General features: G+C 37.7%; 1 protein-coding gene across 11 annotated transcripts in view; it reads left to right on the top strand.

Moving 5' to 3' along the window:
- Positions 1 to 20377, top strand: part of DAAM1 (dishevelled associated activator of morphogenesis 1) — a 289381-nt gene that overhangs the window by 103004 nt on the left and 166000 nt on the right. For 3 of the 11 annotated variants that reach the window (XM_037006944.2, XM_037006924.2, XM_037006960.2), the window contains one exon: positions 16642 to 16732. The exons of 3 other annotated variants lie outside the window; for them this stretch is intronic. The gene's annotated coding sequence lies outside the window, so the exon portion shown is untranslated. Of the gene's footprint in view, positions 1 to 16641; positions 16733 to 18043; positions 18138 to 20377 lie in introns of all 11 variants that reach the window. 5 more of the 11 variants (XM_073242318.1, XM_037006938.2, XM_037006956.2 and 2 more) reach the window with 3 other exon arrangements.

Below are 20377 nucleotides of genomic sequence, written 5' to 3'. Positions count from 1 at the left end.
TTGATAAATGTTGTCCTGCCCAACATGGGGAATTTTCAAGGCTATTCTGAAACTATTAAGTCAGAAATTTATTTCATTTTTTAATATAAAATGAATACAAGTTACTATATGAAAAAATAGGAAAGTATAAAGCAGTAGAGACAAATCTTACAAAGGAGATAAATAATGTTAACATGGGAAAATATCTTTATGAAAAGATTAAAAAATATTTTTGATTATTATCTGTACTCTTGCATCCTCCCTCTAAATGTTTTCACAAGCACTTTTCATGCTATTAAAACTTTTTTAATTTTAGTGAAAACATAAAATTTGCCATCTTAACCATTTTTACATATGTAATTCAGCTCTGTTAAGTATATTTACATTGTTGTGACACAGATCTCCAGACCTTTTCATCTTGTAGAACTGAAAGTCTATACCAATTAAACAACTCCCCTTTGCACTCTCTCCCTATCCCCTCATAACAGTCATTATATTATGTTTATCTGTGAATTTGACTACTTTAGATACGTTATGTAAGTGTAACCAAACAGTATTTGTCCTTTTGTGGCTGGCTTATTTCACTTAGTGTAAGTCGCCAAGGTTCATCCACTTTGTAGCTTGTAACAGGATTTCCCTTCCTTTTTGAAGCTACATAGTATTTCACTGTATTTGTATTCTACATTTTTGTTTATCCATTTACCTACTGATGAACATTTGGATTGCTTCCCCCACTTATTATTTTTTTTATTAAGGTATCATTGATATACAACCTTATGAAGGTTTCACATGAGCAACACTGTGGTTACTACATTCACCCATATTATCAAGTCCCCCCCACCCCACACACCCCATTGCAGTCACTGTCCATCAGTGTAGTAAGCTGCTATACAGTCACAGCTTGTCTTCTCTGTGCTATATTGCATTCCTGTGACTCCCCCTATATTATGTGTGTTAATCATAATGCCCTTTAATCTCCTTATCCTTACCTCCCCACCCACCCTCCCAACTCTCTTCCCTTTGGTAACCACTAGTTTCTTCTTGGAGTCTGTGAGTCTGCTGCTGTTTTGTTCCTTCAGTTTTGCTTTGTTGTTATACTCCACAAATGAGGGAAATCATTTGGTACTGATCTTTCTCCACCTGGCTTATTTCACTGAGCATAGTACCCTCTAGATCCATCCATGTTGCTGCAAATAGTAGGATTTGTTTTCTTCTCATGGCTGAGTAATATTCCATTATGTATATGTACCACCTCTTCTTTATCCATTCATCTAATGATGGCACTTAGTTTGCTTCCATATCTTGGCTATTGTAAATAGTGCTGTGATTGACATAGGGGTGCATATGTCTTTTTGAATCTGGGATCTTGTTTTCTTTGGATAAATTCCTAGGAGTGGAATTCCTGGGTCAAATGGTATTTCTATTTTGAGTTTTTTGAGGAACCTCCATATTGCTTTCTACAATGAGTGAACTAATTTACATTCCCACCAACAGTGTAGGAGGGTTCCCTTTTCTCTGCATCCTCGTCAGCATTTGTTGTTCTTAGTCTTTTTGATACTGGCCATCCTAACTGGTGTGAGGTGATATCTCATTGTGGTTTTAATTTGCATTTCCCTGATAATTAGGGATGTGGAGCATCTTTTCATGTGCCTGTTGACCATCTGAATTTTTTCTATGGAGAAGTGTCTGTTTAGACCCTCTGCCCATTTTTTTAATTGGGTAATTTGCCTTTTGGGTGTTGAGTCATATGAGTTTTTTGGATGTTAACCCGTTATCAGATACATCATTTATGAATATATTCTCCCATACTGTAGGATGTCTTTTTGTTCTGATGGTGTTCTTTGCTGAACAAAAGCTTTTTAGCTTGATGTAGTCCCATTTGTTCCTTTTTGCTTTTGTTTCCCATCCCCAAGGAGACGTGTTCAGGAAAAAGTTGCTCATGTTTATACTCAAGAGATTTTTGCCTATGTTTTCTTCTAAGAGTTTTTTGGTTTCATGACTTATATTCAGGTCTTTGATCCATTTTGAGTTTACTTTTGTGTATGGAGTTAGATAATAATCCAATTTCATTCTCTTACATGTAGATATCCAGTTTTTGGCTTCCCCCTCTTATATAGTGAATAATGCTGCTATGAAAATGGGTGTGTAAATATTTCTTTAAGACCATGCTTTCAATTTTTTTGTGGATTTATACCCAGAGGTAGGATGTACCCAGAGCCTAGATTATATTGTAGTTCTATTTTTAATTTTAAGAAACTGCCATACTTTTCTCCATAGCAGCTGTAACATTTTACATTCCCACCAACAAAAGTGCACATCCTTGCCAACATGTGTTATTTTCTGTTTTTGTTTGCTTGTTTTTTTTCTTAGTAGTTTTCCTAATGGGTGTGAATTTATTAAAACTTAAACTACTTAGCTGGAGGCTTTCTTTTCATTTCATGTGCTTTATAGGGTAATCTTTTTTCCTAATGTTTTTCCATTAAAAATTATTATGAACATCTTTTTCTTGTTTCAGATTATTTCTTAGAATAGTCTTACAGATAAAATAAATGGGTCAAAGTATATACAATTCTAAAGTTTTTTGTAAGTATTGCCAAATCATCCTCAAAAAAGGTTTTGCTAGTTGACACTGAATCAGGTTATTAAAGCATCTTTTATTTCACCCTTGTCTATGCTGAATATTATTATCTTAAAATTATCTGTGATTGAACAACTGGCAAATGCTATCACTTTGTGTTTTAATTTCCATTTTAAAATTTGTTAAATAGAAATTTTTTTTCCTAGGCCATTTGTATTTTTGCCTTTTTGAAATGGCATGCTTGTCCGTTATCTGTTTAAATCTCAATGTTTTGAACAGACTATAAAAGAGATTAATTAGCAATGCAAACATGAAGCTACCAGAACTCTTCATAAATGAAGTAAACAATCTTGGAACCAGTAGAAGGAAACTCATGAGATCTCCAGGCAAATTTAAACTGAACTGAAATAATATTTTTCTGAGAGTAAGCATCTCTGGCTGCAGATTTGCATAATTAATTATCTTAGGCCAGTTCCTCATTATCTGGTGGGAAACCTTAGGTCAGCTCCTGTCACTTTATGGCCAATTTGCATTTCCTGGAGTTTGCCTCAGTGGTTTTTCTGCTGATAGGGAGCCTGCTACAGAGGAGGCATTTCTGAAGGCAGAGGGAACACGGAGATTATACGTAGCTTTTCCACTGGACTGAACATGTTTGGCAGAATAGGAGATAAAACGATGAAATAATCCAAATATTATGAGGAGGGAGGCAGAAGTTTATATCAGAATGGTTTATATGATAAATGAAATGTTATACCTAGTACTTTTTGTTTATGAATGGTGTCTTAAAACAGATACTAAACGCTTAGGTAAAATATTAAAAGCATCACTTCTGTCGCACACCTAATATTATAAAAAAGCTCTACTCACAGCCTGATTGTCTTCATGTCAGTATATCGTAAGTCCATATTGTGGGTTGAATGTTTTTTTTCCTACCTAAAGTGCTTTAGGTTTGCTCTCATTTAAACAGAAAATAATTCTTTTCCAAGCATAGAGAGAGGTTTATGTTTTGAAGCTAATTTCAGATGATAATAATGACACAGTAATGGATAAGATAGAAAAGATAACATTCAGTAATGTCATGGTTCTGTTTACGTATTTTTTTCTGGGACTCAGTTTTGAGGCACTGGGGCTGTCTGTCTTTGTTCAAGAAGTAACAAACAAAATGCTCAACATATCCTGTGGAGCTTTCTGGTAAGGAAAGTGGTGGGTGGTAGTCCCTGTGCGTTTGTTTGGGTTGACTCAGTAATGTAGAGGTTGTTATGAGAGGATTCCCAGGAGAAAGGACCGAGATCCTGAGGAGAAGGTCACTTTTGTACTCTCCTCCCATCAGTTCATGTCCTTCTAGCCTGGAAGAATGGATATTTCTCCCCAGCTGACTTGTCAGTTCCTAGGTACCATTCAAATTACAAGTGGTTTGAATCATTATGAAACTGCCCGATTGGAGGAATTTCCAAGAGTACCAAATGCCTTTCTAAGTAAAGACTCAGACACTTCACTTATACATTCTGTGATAAATGACACCGCTAATATAAAATGGAACATGAATGTTTTAACTTTCTATCATGTTTTCTTGACTTGCAATGGCAAAATCTTGTGAAATATCTTTAATTTGAAACAGAGTAGAGATTATAAAGTCTTTTGTGGCCGGTGAAGTTCTGGACTAGAAGTATTCAAACATATTTTTCTTGTCAATGGTAAGGGGTTCCATGTTATTTTATGAATTTATTGTAAATTGATTTAAGAAATGTGAAGCAGTGCTCAGTCATTTTCTGAATCAACCAATCCCTGTTAATTCTTATTACAAAAGTTATACGTGAAATATAAGACTGATGGATTCACATTTTGTAACTTTCTTTATGTAGGTTTCATTTGTCAAAGTGGCTGGTCCTAAGTGGGCCAAATTTTGACAGTTTGTAAGATATAACATCATTAATTTTCTACTGAGATTGGCAACTATTTTTTGGTTTATGTTTACTGAGATTCTCAAGTATATAATTATCTTCTTTTGTTCTATTCAAGAAACGTTTTTAATACCAAGGCTTAAAAGTGGTGAAGTATACAGATCCATACACTAGCAATAATGCTATAATATACTTAGCATAATTATCTAGTTGAGAGGCATGAATTTTTTTGAAGAGAGAATTTTTTTAACAGTATCAGACAGAAAGCCCTTGCATTATCAGTTGTCCCAAGGAGAACTAATACAGTAATTCAGTGAAGAGTTTTCAACCACATATTCTGATTCACATAGGAAACTTTCCAGAGAGAGGATTCAAATTCTTTAATCTGCTATCTTCTTGTGTGACTTTGGCCAGCAACCTCCAGGGCTTCAATTTCTTCACATTTGAAATGGAGAGGTGTGGATTAGCTCACCAGTTCTGTGACAGTTTTATTGCCTCCAGTGGCTTTTCAAGAGGCATAACCTTCACTGTCTGAGTTGACCCTGAGTGTTCTGCATCAGATGTCAGGATGATTCCTTTTTAAACCTGACAAAATTTCAACCTGGAATGAGTGATTTGCCTCATAATAAATTTAGTGTAATGACAGAATCAGAGTTAGAATTTGGGTCTTCCCTAACTGTCACATCTTAGATGCTTATGTGTCATAGCTTCTAGATGTCAAATACACATGTCCCTTCCCCGACTTCCTATTCCCTCCACAGCTGTGACAGTGTTTATCTAATGTGAAGTTTCTTTCCCACCCTGCCTGAATGAGGTCTCAGAAGCCTTCTCAAAGCAACATTTTAATAGCCACACCTAATACACAAGGAAATCTAACTAGTTTGACATTGTATGTAGTAGACTCTTTAAAAAAAAGAAGGCTACTGTAAGTTTATTTTAAGGATATTTGCTTATACTGTTTAATTCAAGTGGAATATTGTGCCTTTCTCTACAGCAGTGATTCCCAATATGATGAATCCTATATAAATATATATACATATATATATATTTTTATTAAGGTATCATTGATATACACTCTTATGAAGGTTTCACATGAAAAATAATGTGGTTACTACATTCACCCATATTATCGAGCACCCCCCATACCCCACTGCTGTCACTGTCCATCAGTGTAGTAAGATGCCACAGAGTCACTACTTGTCCTCTCCATGCTATAGTCTTCCCCATGATCCCTCCCACACCATGTGTACTAATCATAATACCCCTCATTCCCCTTCTCTCTCCCTCCCCACCCATGCTCCACCACCCCTCCCCTTTGGTAACCACTAGTCCCTTCTCGGAGTCTGTGAGTCCACCGCTGTTTTGCTTCTTCACTTTTGCCTTTTTATACTCCACAAATGAGGGAAATCATTTAGTATTTATTTTTCTCTACCTGACTTGTTTCACTGAGCATAATACCCTCTAGCTCCATCCATGCTGTTGCAAATGGTAGGATTTGTTTTCTTATGGTGGAATAATGTTCCATTGTGTATATGTACCACATCTTCTTTATCCATTCATCTACTGGTGGACACTTAGGTTGCTTCCATATCTTGGCTATTGTAAATACTGCTGCAGTAAATGTAGGGATTCATATGTCTTTTTGAATCTGAGAACTTGTTTTCTGTGGATAAATTCCTAGGAGTGGAATTCCTGGGTCAAATGGTGTTTCTATTTTTACTTTTTTGAGGAGCCTCCATATTGCTTTCCATAATGGTTGAACTAGTTTACCACCAGCAATGTAGGAGTGTTCCCCTTTTCCACATCAGCACCAGCATTTGTTGTTGCTAGCCTTTTTGAAATTGATCATCCTAACTGGTGTGAGGTGATACCTCATTGTGGTTTTATTTGCATTTCCCTGATAATTAACGATGTGGAGCATCATTTCATGGGCCTCTTGGCCATCTGAATTTGTTCTTTGGAGAATTGTCTGTTCATATCCTCCATCCATTTTTTTAATTAGGATTTTTGCTTTTTGGATGTTGAGGCATCTAAGTTCTTTATATATTTTGAATGTTAACCCCGTGTTGGATATGTCATTTACCAATATATTCTCCCATACTGTAGGATGTCTTTTTGTTCTATTGATGGTATCCTTTGCTGAACAGAAGCTTTTTAGCTTGATGTGGTTCCATGTGTTCATTTTTGCTTTTGTTTCCCTTGTCCGAGGTGATGTGTTCAGGAAAAAGTTGCTCATGTTCATACTCAAGAGATTTTTGCCTATGTTTTCTTCTAAGAGTTTTATCGTTTCCTGACTTACATTCAAGTCTTTGATGCATTTCGACTTTACTTTTCTTATAGAGTTAGACAGTAAACCAGTTTCATTCTCTTGCATGTAGCTGTCCAGTTTTGCCAACACCAGTTGTTAAAGAGGCTGTCATTTCCCCATTATATGTCCATGGCTCCTTTATCATATATTAATTGACCACATATACTTGGGTTTATATCTGGACTATCTTGTCTGTTCCATTGGTCTATGGGTCTGTTCTTGTGCCAGTACCAAATTGTCTTGATTACTGTGGCTTCGTAGTAGAGCATGAAGTCAGGGAGCATAATCTCCCATCTTTGTTCTTCCTTCTCAGGATTGCTTTGGCTCTTTTGGGGTCTTTTGTAGTTCCATATGAATTTTAGAACTATTTACTCTAGCTCATTGAAGTATGCTTTTGGTACTTCGATAGGGATTGCATGGAATCTGTAGATTGCTATAGGCAGGATGGCCATTTTGACAATATTAATTCTTCCTATCCATGAGCACGGGATGTGTTTCCATTTATTGGTATCTTCTTTAATTTCTCTCATGAGTGTCTTGTAGTTTTCAGAGTAGGTCTTTCACTTCCTTGGTTAGGTTTATTCCTAGGTATTTTATTCTTTTTGATACAATTGTGAATGGAATTGTTTTCCTGATTTCTCTTTCTGCTAGTTAATCTTTAGTGTATAGGAAAGCAACAGATTTCTGTGTATTAATTTTGTATCCTGCAACTTTGATGAATTCAGATATTAGATTTAGTAGTTTTGGAGTGGATTCTTTAGGGTTTTTTTATGTGCAATATCATATCATCTACAAACACTGACAGTTTAACTTCTTCCTTACCAATATGGATACCTTTCATTTCTTTCTGTTGTCTGATTTCCTTGGCTAGGGCCTCCAGTACTATAAAATTTATAAACTAGTTTAATAAAAGTGGGGAGAGTGGACATCCTTGTCTTGTTCCTGATCTTAAAGGAAAATCTTTCAGCTTCTTGCTGTTAACTATGATGTTGGCTGTGGGTTTATCATAATGGGCTTTATTAAGTTGAGGTACTTGCCCTGTATACCCATTTTGTTGAGACCTTTTATCATGAATGGATGTTGAATTTTGTCAAATGCTTTTTCAGCATCTGTGGAGATGATCATGTGATTTTTCTCCTTCTTATTGTTGATGTGGTGGATGATGTTGATGGATTTTTGAATACTATACCATCCTTGCATCCCTAGACTAAATCCTACTTGATCATGATGGATGACCTTTTGATGTGTTTTTGAATTTGGTTTGTTAATATTTTGTTGAGTATTTTTGCATCTACATTTGTCAGGGATATTGGTCTGTAATTTTCTTTTTTTGTGGTGTCTTTCCCTGGTTTTGGTATTAGAGTGATGCTGGCCTCATAGACTGAGTTTAGAAGTATTCCCTCCAATTCTACTTTTTGTTTGGAAAACTTAAAGGAGGGTCAGTATTATCTCTTCACTAAATGTTTGATAAAATTCAGCAGTGATGCCATCTGGACCAGGAATTTTGTTCTTAGGCAGTGTCTTGATTACCAGTTCAGTTTCATTGCTGGTAATTGACCTGTTCAGATTTTCTGTTTCTTCCTGGATCAGCCTTGGAAGGTTGTATTTTTCTAGAAAGTTTTCCATTTCTTCTAGGTTATCCAGTTTGTTAGGATATAATTTTTCCTAGTATTCTCTAATAATTCTTTGTATTTCTGTGGTGTCTGTAGTGATTTTTCCTTTCACATTTATGGTTCTGTTTATGTGTGTAGACCCTCTTTTTTTATTGATAACTCTGGCTAGGAGTTTATCTATTTTGTTAATTTTCTCAAAGAACCAGCTCTTGTTTTCATTGATTCTTTATATTGTTTTATTTTCCTCAATTTTATTTATTTCTGCTCTAATCTTTATTATGTCCCTCCTTCTACTGACTTTGGGCCTCATTTGTTCTTTTTCTAGCTTTGTTAATTGTGAGTTTAGACTGCTCATATGAGATTGTTCTTCTTTCCTGAGGTAGGCCTGTGTTGCAATATACTTCCCTCTTAGCACGCCCTTCACTGCTTCCACACAGATTTTTGTGGTGCTGAATTATTGTTGTCATTTGTCTCCATACATTGCTTGATCTCTGTTTTTATTTGGTTATTGATACGTTGATTATGTAGGGGTATGTTGTTAAGCCTCCATGTGTTTGTAGGCTTTTTCATTTTCTTTCCATAATTTAGTTCTACTTTCATACCTTTATGGTCTGAGAAGCTGGTTGGTACAATTTCAATATTTCTTAATTTACTGAGGCTCTTTTTGTGGCCTAATATATGATCTATTCTTGATAATGTTCCATGTGCACTTGAGAAGAATGTGTATCCTGCTGCTTTTGGGTGGAGTTTTATGTAGATGTCTGTTAGGTTCATCTGCTCTAATTTGTTGTTCAGTGCCTCTGTCTCCTTACTTATGTTCTGTTGGGTTGATCTGTCCTTTGGAGTGAGTGGTGTGTTGAAGTCTCCTAAAATGAATGTATTGCATTCTATTTCCCCTTTTAATTCTGTTAGTATTTGTTTCACATATGTAGGTGCTCCTGTGTTAGGTGCATAGATATTTATAATGGTTGTATCCTCTTGTTGAACTGACCCATTTATCATTATGTAATGTCCTTCTTTCTCTCTTGTGACTTTTTTTGTTGTAAAGTCTATTTTATCTGATACAAGTACTGCAACACCTGCCTTTTTCTCCCTATTATTTGCGTGAAATATTTTTTTCCATCCCTTCACTTTTAGTCTGTGTATGTCTTTGGGTTCGAAGTGAGTCTCTTGTAGGCAGCATATAGTTGGGTCTTGTTTTTTAATCTAGTCACTCTATGTCTTTTGATTGGTGCACTCAGACCATTTACATTTAGTGTGATTATCAATAGGAATGTACTCATTTCCATTGCAGGCTTTAGATTCATGGTTACCAAAGGTTCAAGGGTAATTTCCTTACTACCTAACAGTCTAATTAAACTCACTTAGTATGCTATTACAAACACAATCTAAAGGTTCTTTATTTTTTTCCTCCTTTTTCTTCTCTATTCTTTATATATTAGGTATCATATCTGTACTCTTTGTCTATCCCTTGACTGACTTTGGGGGTAGTTGATTTGATTTTGCATCTGCTCAGTAATTAATTGTTCTACTTTCTTTACTGTGGTTTTATTTCCTCTGGTGGAAGCTGTTTAGCCTTAAGAACACTTCCATCTGTAGCAATCCCTCCAAAATACACTATAGAGATGGTTTTTGGGAGGTAAAGTCTCAGCTTTTGCTTACCTGGAAATTGTTTAATCCCTCCTTCAAATTTAAATGATAGTTTTTCTGGATAGAGTATCCTTGGTTCAAGGCCTTTTTATTTTATTGCTTTAAATATATCATGCCACTCCCTTTTGGCCTGTAAATTTCTTCTTGAGAAGTCTGATGATAGCCTGATGGGTTTTCCCTTGCTTTTGGTCTTTTTTCTTTCTCTGGCTGCTTTTAAAAGTCTGTCCTTATCCTTGATCTTTGCCATTTTAATTATTATTTGTTGTCTTCCTTGGTTCCCTTGTGTTGGAAGATCTGTGCATCTCCATGGCCTCAGCAACTATCTCCTTCCCCAGATTGGGGAAGTTTTCAGCAATTACCTCCTCTAAGACACTTTCTATACCTTTTTCTCTCTTATTCTTCTTCTGGTACCCCTATAATGCAAATATACTCTTTTTACCATCTCCTCTAATATATCTAATTTACTTTTAAACCCCTCCATTGTATGCTTCCTTTCAGATATTGAATTCCTTAATGATTGAATTTCAGTCCTGAAGTTGTCCCTGAGTTCTTAAATATTTTCCTGTAGCTCCATGGGCATGTTAATGATTTTTATTTTAAACTCTCTTTCAGGAAGATTGATGGGTTCTCTTTCACTTGGCCCTTTTTCTGGTGTTTGTGAGATTTCGGTTTGAACCAGGTTACTTTGATGTTTCGTATTTGTATGTAGTGCCCTTTAATGCCCAGAAGCACTACTCTCTGGACCTGCTCATCCCCCAGAGCATTGTCAGGGGTCACAGGTGAGAGGCACTGTTGCCTGCAGGAAGGAAAAAGCTCTTCCCTGCTTCCTGGCTGCTGTACCCGTCTCCACTGCCAGAACCAGTGGGCTGAGCGCACAGGTGTAAGCCTCTGTGCTTTTCGTTTGTAGCTGCCATCGGCGGAGCCTCCCTCTGGCTGGTCTGACACCAAGGCAGGGGCTGTTGGTTTGCGAGCCAGTGCCCACAGGTCGGGAGGGAGGCGCAGAAGGCTGCATATCACAGTGGGGGATCTTGGAACTGAGTAGCCAGCCAGCGGGATGCAGCACCTGAAGCTCCTGTATGTTCCCTACATGCTGGGTAGAGTCTGCCTGGACAATTTGGTCCGCTGGTCCTTTCTCCTGAGGAGCAAGCTCTGTGCAATCCTTACCCCTTTAGCAGCCCTCTCCCTGTTAGGAAGTCTCTCAGACTGCCTGCCTTTCTTTTGTCCCAGAGAAGTTGAATGTGGATCCCTGTTTTCCACAAGTGGCTGGAATTTCAGTCTCTCCAAGTATTCTGCCTGTCTTAGCTTTCCAATCCCACTAATCTCCAGATCAACATGCAGTGTATGCTCATGCTCCCAGAGTAGATCTCTAGGACTGGGCATTCTGTAGTCCTATGCCTCCACCCCCTCCCCACTCCATTTCTCTTATTCCCACTGGTGAGCTGGGGTGGGGGAAGGGCTTGGGTCCCACCGGATCACGGCTTTGGTAGTTACCCTGTTCTGTGAGGTCTGTATGCAGTCTGGCACAGCCTTCTTTCTTGTTGCTCTTTCAGGATTAGTTTTATTAACTGTATTTTCATATTATATGTGGTTTATCTCTATCTCACCTCTCATGCTGCCATTTTAATCTTCTCCCTCCATCTGATGAATCCTTTTTAATTAAAAATAAATTTTTGACTCCCATGTGACCATGAATCAGTAACACTTTCAATGAATTTCAGTTTTATTAATTATAGCTTATAAATTCATTTGAAAAATGGGGGTTCATATCTATATGAGTCATTTACATGCTTATGAGTGAAAAACCCCTTGCAATATCGTTGTCCATCCCCATCCATACCTATCAAAAATCAGACATTATGAACCATTACTCTGTACTACATAGTCTTTTTTCTCTTGATTTCAGTGTACATTTTTTAAATAGAACCATGTTTTTATTTTAGGGGATCTCATGAGTGGTTTTTTTTACTTTGTACTGTGGAGTCCTAATTCCAGGAGATATCTCAGGGGTGAAACCCCCTCACCGTTTTGTCCAATAAGTATTCCAGTGGTAATCAGGCTGGTCTGCTTCACTCTTCTGTATTTTGGGGTTCTCCATGAGATTTTGTTTGGATAAAGAGTTTCACAGCTCAGAAAAATATTGTCAGTCACTGATAATCCACTTTCCCATTCTATACAATTATTTGTTATTCCCCATTAGTTGACACTGAAGGCAGGATGAGGACCCTGATTTTCTGACTTGCAGGCCAGTCTTCATGCCCCTACCAGAGCCGCTATTCATAGGACCAGTGGAGGATGTCAGCTGACACCACCTCCAGCTGGGAGGTGCAGCACATACTTATATGGAAAGAAGAAATTGTTTCTGACTCAGATCTATTTTCACCATTGAGTAAAAGGCCACATGGTATACATATTTGTGAATGCTGTCTTCTTTGGGTGTGGGCTTTTCTCACTGTTTGGTGTGGGTGGAGGGATGGTGAAGCTTTTTTTTAACTTAATTTTAGGAGTGATGCTGTGGGAAGACAACCATTTGCTGCTGCTTCTCTCCCAGTGCTGTGCTCCTTCCCTGTTGTGTTTGTGGTGCACGTTACCTTGACCTAATTTTTCCGCACTATTTAGAGTCTTTGCTCTCTTTCCTGGATTTTGTTATTTATCAAAGGACAACCTCAGGACTCATTTCTCTGCAGTGGTCACCTATTGATGTTAGTAAATCAACATGTCATCATGATAGCAGCCAAATATGATACTTAACATGCTTTGTCTGGCTACCTTTTTTTGTCTGGGGTATTAGCACAAAGCCATGTTCCCCTGAAGTTCACTGTGATTTTGAGGACTTGTTTACCTCAGTTTACCTTGGATGTTTAGTGCTGTAGGTGATCCAGAATAGTAAGAGCGAGTGTCTGGTGATAGTTTACAGAGGATGCCATGTTGCTCTCAGCTCCATGCCTGGGTGTGGCACATTGAGTGTTTCCTATTCAGATTCTTCTGGCTGGCAGGGCTGAGGCAGTGCTGACTGCTCCCATAGCCCCCTGACCGGCTGCTCTGCTTCCTCGTCCTCAGCAGGAAGGTCCTTTTCCTCATGTGTGGAGATGCTTTCATGTTAACTGCTGCGAAGCCCAATTCTTCTCTTCAGTTAATAGTTTCAACTTCCTGCTTTCCTATATATTCTAATATATCTACTGATAAGAAACTGAAGTGATTTTTTCTGGCCTAGCTCACTGTTTATTAAAGCAGAAGAGCCAAAAGTTAGGAAATAAAAGGAAGAAAGAATAAAATAACATGAAAGAGTCTTATATCTGAAAACTGATGATTAGATAATTGAACAGTGATTTTTGCTTATAAATCATAAAGCTGAGACATAAGGGGGTTTGGGCAGCTAGTGAAAGACTTGCACAGGAATTTCTTTTCATTTCCCACACAGAAATTAAAAAACTATCTGCTGTCTTTAACAGGAGATATTTTCCTTTCATCCATCAGCCCTTCACCAGTCTGTTTTCTTTCACAGTGAATTAGGATGACTAATGGCAAGTTCTTTGTGCACCTAAGGAAAGCTTGGGTACAAGCGCTCTAGCTGTCATAGCATATCAGCAACGCCACTCTGGGGAAAGACTCCCTAAGTTTCCCTCCAGGGGAAAAGCTTGGTGAGTAGCATAGAGTCTAAAGGGCCCTTAAAGTATGTATGCATTTAATGTGCTTCGGTGGAATCACTTCACTAATGGTGACTTAGTTTTCTTCTCAAGGCAAATTGGAAGGTGTTAAAATATCCATCACTGAATGTCCCTCGCTGCCACCTGTGCCTCTGGGATTGTTGATTAGCTTGCTGTAATCACAGCCAGAGGTGCCTGCTATCTCGGGTAAAAAGAGTAGGAAACGAGCCTCAAGGATTATTGACCAGAAGCTGTTTTTAAAAGACATCCCTAGAAATCTGAATAAGATCTGTAGTCTAGCTAACTGTAATGTGTCAGTATATATCAATTTTCTGGTTTTAATAATGTACAATTGTTATGTAAGATATTACCAATAGGAAAGGCAGGGACTTTTCTGTACCTTTTTTTGGGCAATTTCTTATGAGTCTATGGTTATAACAAGGTGAAGAGTTAACAAAAGACCCTGAGGAGAATAATTGCCATTCCAGGTGAGACATTTCAGGTCTGATTTCCTTTTCTTTCCTCAGCTTTATTGAGTTATATTTCACATACATAAGTCACCTGTTTTCTACTACAGTGAATTGTTTTTTTCATGGTTCATTGTTTATTCATAGAGTTGTACAACCATCACCACAGTTTTATCCTAGGAAATTTTCAGCTTCCCGAAAAGGAACTCCCTAGTCATTAGAAGTCATTTGTGTACCCCATCTTTCCTCCCGTCCCCATTCCAGGCAGCCATTGTTCTGCTTTCTGTCTGTATTGGTCTGTTCTGTACATTTAATATAAATGGAGTCATTCAACATGTGGTCTTTTGTGACTGGCTTCTTTCATCAGTATGTTTTCAAAAGTTTGTCATAGCATGAACAATACTTAATTCCTTTTGGTTGCCAAATAATATTCCATTTTATGGATATACCACAGTTGGTTATTCTTGGACATTTAGATTACTTCCACTCTTTGGTTATCATGAATAATGCTGCTGTCAACATTCATGTACAAGTTTTTGTGTGAACATATGTTTTCAGTTCTCTTGGGTAAAATCTGAGTATAGAATTGCAGGGTCATATGGAGATTCAGTGCTTAACATTTTGAGGAACTGCCAAACTGTTTTCCAAGGTGGCTGTACCATTTTATATTCCTATCAGCAGTGAGTGATGGTTCCAATTTCTCCACATCTCATCTATTTATTAAATACTATATTTTTGTTGTGTTTATGAAGTGTTTCCTTTTGGTGAGTGTAGGAGCTGAATGATAATTTTAGAGGAAATGAAACAAATGAAAATCAAATAAATCATTTTCAGATTGGCTCAGCATAGCTTTGGAAACCTTTCAGCCCTGAGCCTATAAACCTTCCTGTTTGACTGGATATGACATTACCAGGAATTTTACTTTCCTGCTTTTATTCTCCCTGAGGAGATTCCACGGGAACACATACTTGGTCTATGCTCGGAATAGTTTCTCTAAAATCATTCTCTTGGTGCTGCCTCTGTGCTCTTCTCTACCAGAGTGTAACGTAAGAGCTGAATCAAGGTTTGTTCAGTTGGCGTTTAGAAAAGAAATAGTGACTGGATGCTGGTCAGCTGGCTTGGGGCTGCTGGCAAGCCTGCTGCAGACCATGCCTTCTGCAGGCTGTAGCCTCACAGGCTTGTTAAAGGCTTGTACCAGGCAGTGGTGTTTGCATTTGCTCTTGCCTGAGCTCAGGAGAACAAGGCCTTTCATAATTCACCGTGGCAGTGAGCAGACAAGTCAGAAGATCCTGGAAATGGCCTAGAGCACCAGTCAAAGACAAGAACTCAGATCCTTTGCCCTGTGTGGCTGACTTGGGAAGTAGGCAGGGAAGGGAACACCAAAAATGTCATTTCTTAGTTCTGGTATTTGGATATGATAATTCCCACTGTCTTCTGGCTGCTGTTGGTTACTTTGGGTCATGTATTAGCAGTAAGCAATCGGGGTATTTTGCCTGCCGAAACCACACTGTAACAGAGGAGACCTACGTCTCATGACTGCCTCTCACACACCCCCTTATTTTTATTCTTGCAAAGCAGAACTTCATGAATGATGTTTGCAAAGGTAGAGTCCCTCCAGACTTTTTACATACCCAGTGTGAGCCTATGTCCGTCTCCCTGTGGCTGGGGCTCACTTCACATGGGTAGGGTCTACAGGGTCAGTGTTTGTTTATAGGGCTTCTTCACCCCTGTTACGTCTGGCATGCTCTGTGATCGCTGTCTAGTCATACGTCTTGTGACTCCGTAGTGTCTGTCCCTGAAGTGCCTTACTCAAATCAGGAGAGGACCCCATGCTCCTATCTCCTCTCCATTAAAAACTTTCCATCTCAGGCACATCCTGTCAGTGTCCTGTGTTAGATCTGTCAAATCAATATCTTGCTTCCATTAAAATGAGGTTGAGGTATATATATATATGTGTGTGTGTGTGTAGCTTTTGTACAGCTGCCTATTTATGCCCATGCAAATTGTCTACCCATGTTATTATGCCCATATTTCATAGATTAGGCAAAATAAGATTTTAAATACATCATTTCAGGAGTGAATTTTATGTCACCATGAAGTATTAGAATACTTTAGAGTAATGGTTGATGTGTTTTCTGTTTTAACCTATTGTATAATTTCTGTAGTAACTAATGTATTTGGCTTAATGACTTCAATTGGAACTGCAAAGAATTGAATTCTAAATATATACAATACATATATATTTCTTTTGACTTGTTTGTGGTCCAGCCATGCTTTCTTGGGAATGAGAATTCATAATACCTTCCCAAACTCCCCAAAATAGGTGTTTTCAGCAGTTTTTAAATTTTTAAAACAGATCTTTGATACACATTTTTTCATCTGGCATTGTGTTTTCCTGATCTTGAGAGAAAGAGAATGTCTGAAAAAGGCTCGTTCTCATGCAAGTGTGAGGTAGAACTGACTGTTCCTAATCTATATATACATCTTTTTTGTTACCACAGTGGATTCAGAGAGGCAACCTGTCTGACCTTCCAGGCCTCAGGACCAGCTCCTTGTGAGTGTCTGTGAATGATTTTTAAGCAGTAAGGATTTGTAAGTATCAGTCACTGTAGGACTTCATAAACTAGCTACTTTCAACTTGAGTACTTTAAGTGGATTTATCTGCAATACAACTTATCTACAGAAAATTGTCCTTATATCTCTTTGTGGTATTTTCACCTTTAGTGGTCTTTTGATCATTATCGGTGTGGTTTGTAACTGGAGTTATGTGAATCTGAGAATTGATTCTTCTAAATAAAGCATGTACTGTTCTGTCCAGTATGGTATTGACTAACCATATATAACTATTTAAGTTATAATTAATTAAAATTAAATTAAAAATTCAGTTTCTCAGTCACACTAGCCACAGTTCAGACCCTCATTAGCCACATGTGGCCAGTGGCTACTCATTGGATAGCACAGATATACAACATATCCATCACCACAGAGAGTCGGCTGATGATAGACTTTTCTCAGCCCCAGAAGGTCCAAGCAAGATGTTAATCACAGCAAAGCAAAAGCTTTACTTAGGTGAATTCAGGTGCTGGAAAATTGCTGCTGTCTTTCTCTGACCTAAAATGAGAAAAGTAAGTGGATGTGCTATTCCTGCTGTTTTTTTCTGGCAGTGTTTCCTTACCATGGCTTGGTTAGTGAGGGCTAGGAATGTCCAGTAATGGAATTTGCCCATATTCAAGTAAAATATTTGGAAACAGTTTAAAAATAAGTTATCTACCATCCCCTTCCATTAGAACTGATACTTCTGTTTCTATGTTCAGGAGTGAGATGAGGGCAAAGTAAATTTTACAAAGATCTGATTATCATTATCAGCCTATTTTCTAGCAGCATACATATGTATGAGTTTTGTCTTATTTAGTCTTTGACCTTTGGGGATTAGACTTCATTTTGGTTTTCATATCTATTGGCTACTAGTTTGTCAGAGATGTTTTTAAGACTGAATGTTTGTTAGCTATCTTTATCCACCTTGCAATTTGAAATCCCGAGTTACAAATTTACAAACAGAAGAATTGGGCACAAATTTCTCTCTCCCCCAGCCTCCATATATGACTGCTAAGTTCATAATGCTTTTGTGTGACTGATACTGAGTGTTGAGACTGCCAACAAACAATATACCATAGACACACAATGTGTAAGCTCTCTAGGAAGGTCTGGTAAGTGGACAGAGGAGTAGCAATTAACTGAAAGACCTTTCCTAGTTAATGTGAGCATTCTTTGTTTAATTTCCATTAACTTGACTAATTCTCAATGGCTGGCAGATATGATATATAAGTCTGTTCTTTCTAATATTGGCATTTAGTGATGATAGTGTCTACATCAAATTACATCTAAATTCCTCTCCAAACTTAGGCCAAGCATGTGATGCTGAAGAGAATTTAATACCCTCCTCCACTACCACCACCACCATCACCAGCCACTTCAGAAACCTTGTACGTGAGGTTGTGTGAGTTGTTTTTTTCTTTAAAAAATTTTTTTTTCCTGAGGGCTGGAAAAACTTACTCCATAGCAATTAACCAGTTCTTGGCATAAGCCCCTGGGGAGACCACTGGCGTGCTGTGGCACGTATCCTGGTTCTTGTTCTCTGCTGTCTCTGGGACAAGCAAGAGCATTTTTCTTGTTATAACAAGAAAAGTTATAACAAGATATAGTTATAGATGCTTCCTGCTGTGGATGTAGCTATTTGTTTTGAAAACACAGGTTTTTCAGGAGGGGCTTTTATATTCTCTCCTTCATGAAGGATCACTCATATTCTTTATTTTTTTGTTATGTTTCACACATGCATATAACTGGTGACACTTTTTTTCTTAGTCCATGATAAATTTGTATGTAGACTAATACCCAGTATGTAGCAACATACTGGCCCTTTCTTTGTTCCTTTTCTTTTAGTTGTTGCATCAGAATTATTTTGATTGTGAAGCAATAAATATAAGCAAGAAACAAAAATTGCCTCCAAGAGTAAAACTTGGGCTAGAAAATTGGAATTTCTACTCTCTAGAACTGGATCTTAGATCTAGTCAATACTTACTGCCAATGCCTTTTATGTATTCATGAATCTATAAACATACAATGTTCAGTCTGAACATGCATGTGGCTTTCATGTGTCCTGATTCACTTGGCTCTTACTTACTCTGGCTTCTTGTTCTCAGGATCCTGCTTTTCCAGTCCTTTGGTGATAACTCCTTTGCCTCTCATAAACTGTGTTATTGCATCCAGCCATGACTTTAATCATTCATAACTATGGTCCAACAGCATGCTACATATGCATATATTTACCTTGTTTGGGTGCTCGCCATAGGCTGTGTTTGGACCCAAGATGCTTCCTGCTGTGGATGTAGCTATTTGTTTTGAAAACACAGGTTTTTGAGAATAGTATACATTGCCCATCACTGAACCATAATAAAAAGTATTGTCTTGGCTTTAGCTCTTGGTTTTAAGCATTTAACCCAAGTTCAAGGCCTCTCCTTCTGGGATTTTGTTTTACCAGAAGCTCCTGGCAAGAGATAGAATGATCTGAGGAAGAGATTCATGAAGTCAGAATTGATGGCTCTATTCTCTAGATGTCTAGAACTTAACTAAATTTTAAGCTCCTGAAGGCAGTGGCTATATATTTTAGTTTATTACCTGTATTTAACCTATAAGTACTTACCCTATAGTCCTTACCCTAAACCTATAAATGGTTGGTTATTTTTAGAGAAAACATACTCAGTGTGATTTTTTTCTTCTTTTACATTTTTGTTAACATTTAAAGGTGATAAAATTGAATATTCTATATTAAAAATAAATTTGCCTAGTTTTGAACAATGAACTGGCTTATTACATGGTTTCCTCATTGACCGCACTGATTATTGCTTCTGAAAATATTTCCTGTGACTCTATTAATGATAATTAATAGCCCTCATCATGAAGCCAAGAAATGATATGATTAGTGAATCAACACTGAATAGACAGTGTTTCTTCATTTTAGCAAAATGTAGAACTTGAGCCTCCTCTTTCTTTGTCTTTGCTTGCCCTCTCCACCTTACTCCACAGATTGGTTTCATCCTATTTCTTCCATTAAGCAGTGAGGACCCCTGGGACTAAAGGTGGCTTTAGGATTCTGGATTTGTCAGGGTGGTGCACTAGAGTGCTGGGTTTGGTGAATACAGATTTTGATTTGAGTCTGTCCTTGGTCCAGCTTTGCCACTACTAGCTCTGTGATTCTGGGCAAGGTTTGATCTAATTTCTTCTTTTGTAAAATGACTATTATGCTGCTTGGCTTCCCTGCCGACTTAGAAGGGGCTTGTGAGGATTAAAGTAGTAGTACATGGAATCATTTTGCACACTACTATAAAATGTAAGATCTTGCTCTTAAAATGAATAACAGATTGCCAGCGAATATCTGTGAATTGATATTTATACTCATTGAACCTTCTCATATGTGTGTCAAGAATCTCAGACCTAATGGCATTGGGGCAACCAAGAACAACTGCAGAAAATCTAATGGAACATACGCTCAAAATGTATTTCACTTGCATGATGATGATTTTTTTTGCATTTGAATGGTCAACTTGGTACCTCTTATTATTTTCAAGGAGTTTGAGAATGGAGCTCAGAACACTTTTCACCGGAGTCTATTCAGTGGACTGTCCCTTGGGACATTCGGTTTGGTGGAGGGGTATTGAACAGTTGCCTACTTCCTTAGTG

Source organism: Manis javanica, chromosome 8 (assembly GCF_040802235.1).
Source record: "Manis javanica isolate MJ-LG chromosome 8, MJ_LKY, whole genome shotgun sequence".
NCBI lineage: Eukaryota > Metazoa > Chordata > Mammalia > Pholidota > Manidae > Manis > Manis javanica.
Note: the sequence above shows the minus strand (reverse complement) of the source record. Positions and strands in the feature narration are given on the sequence as shown.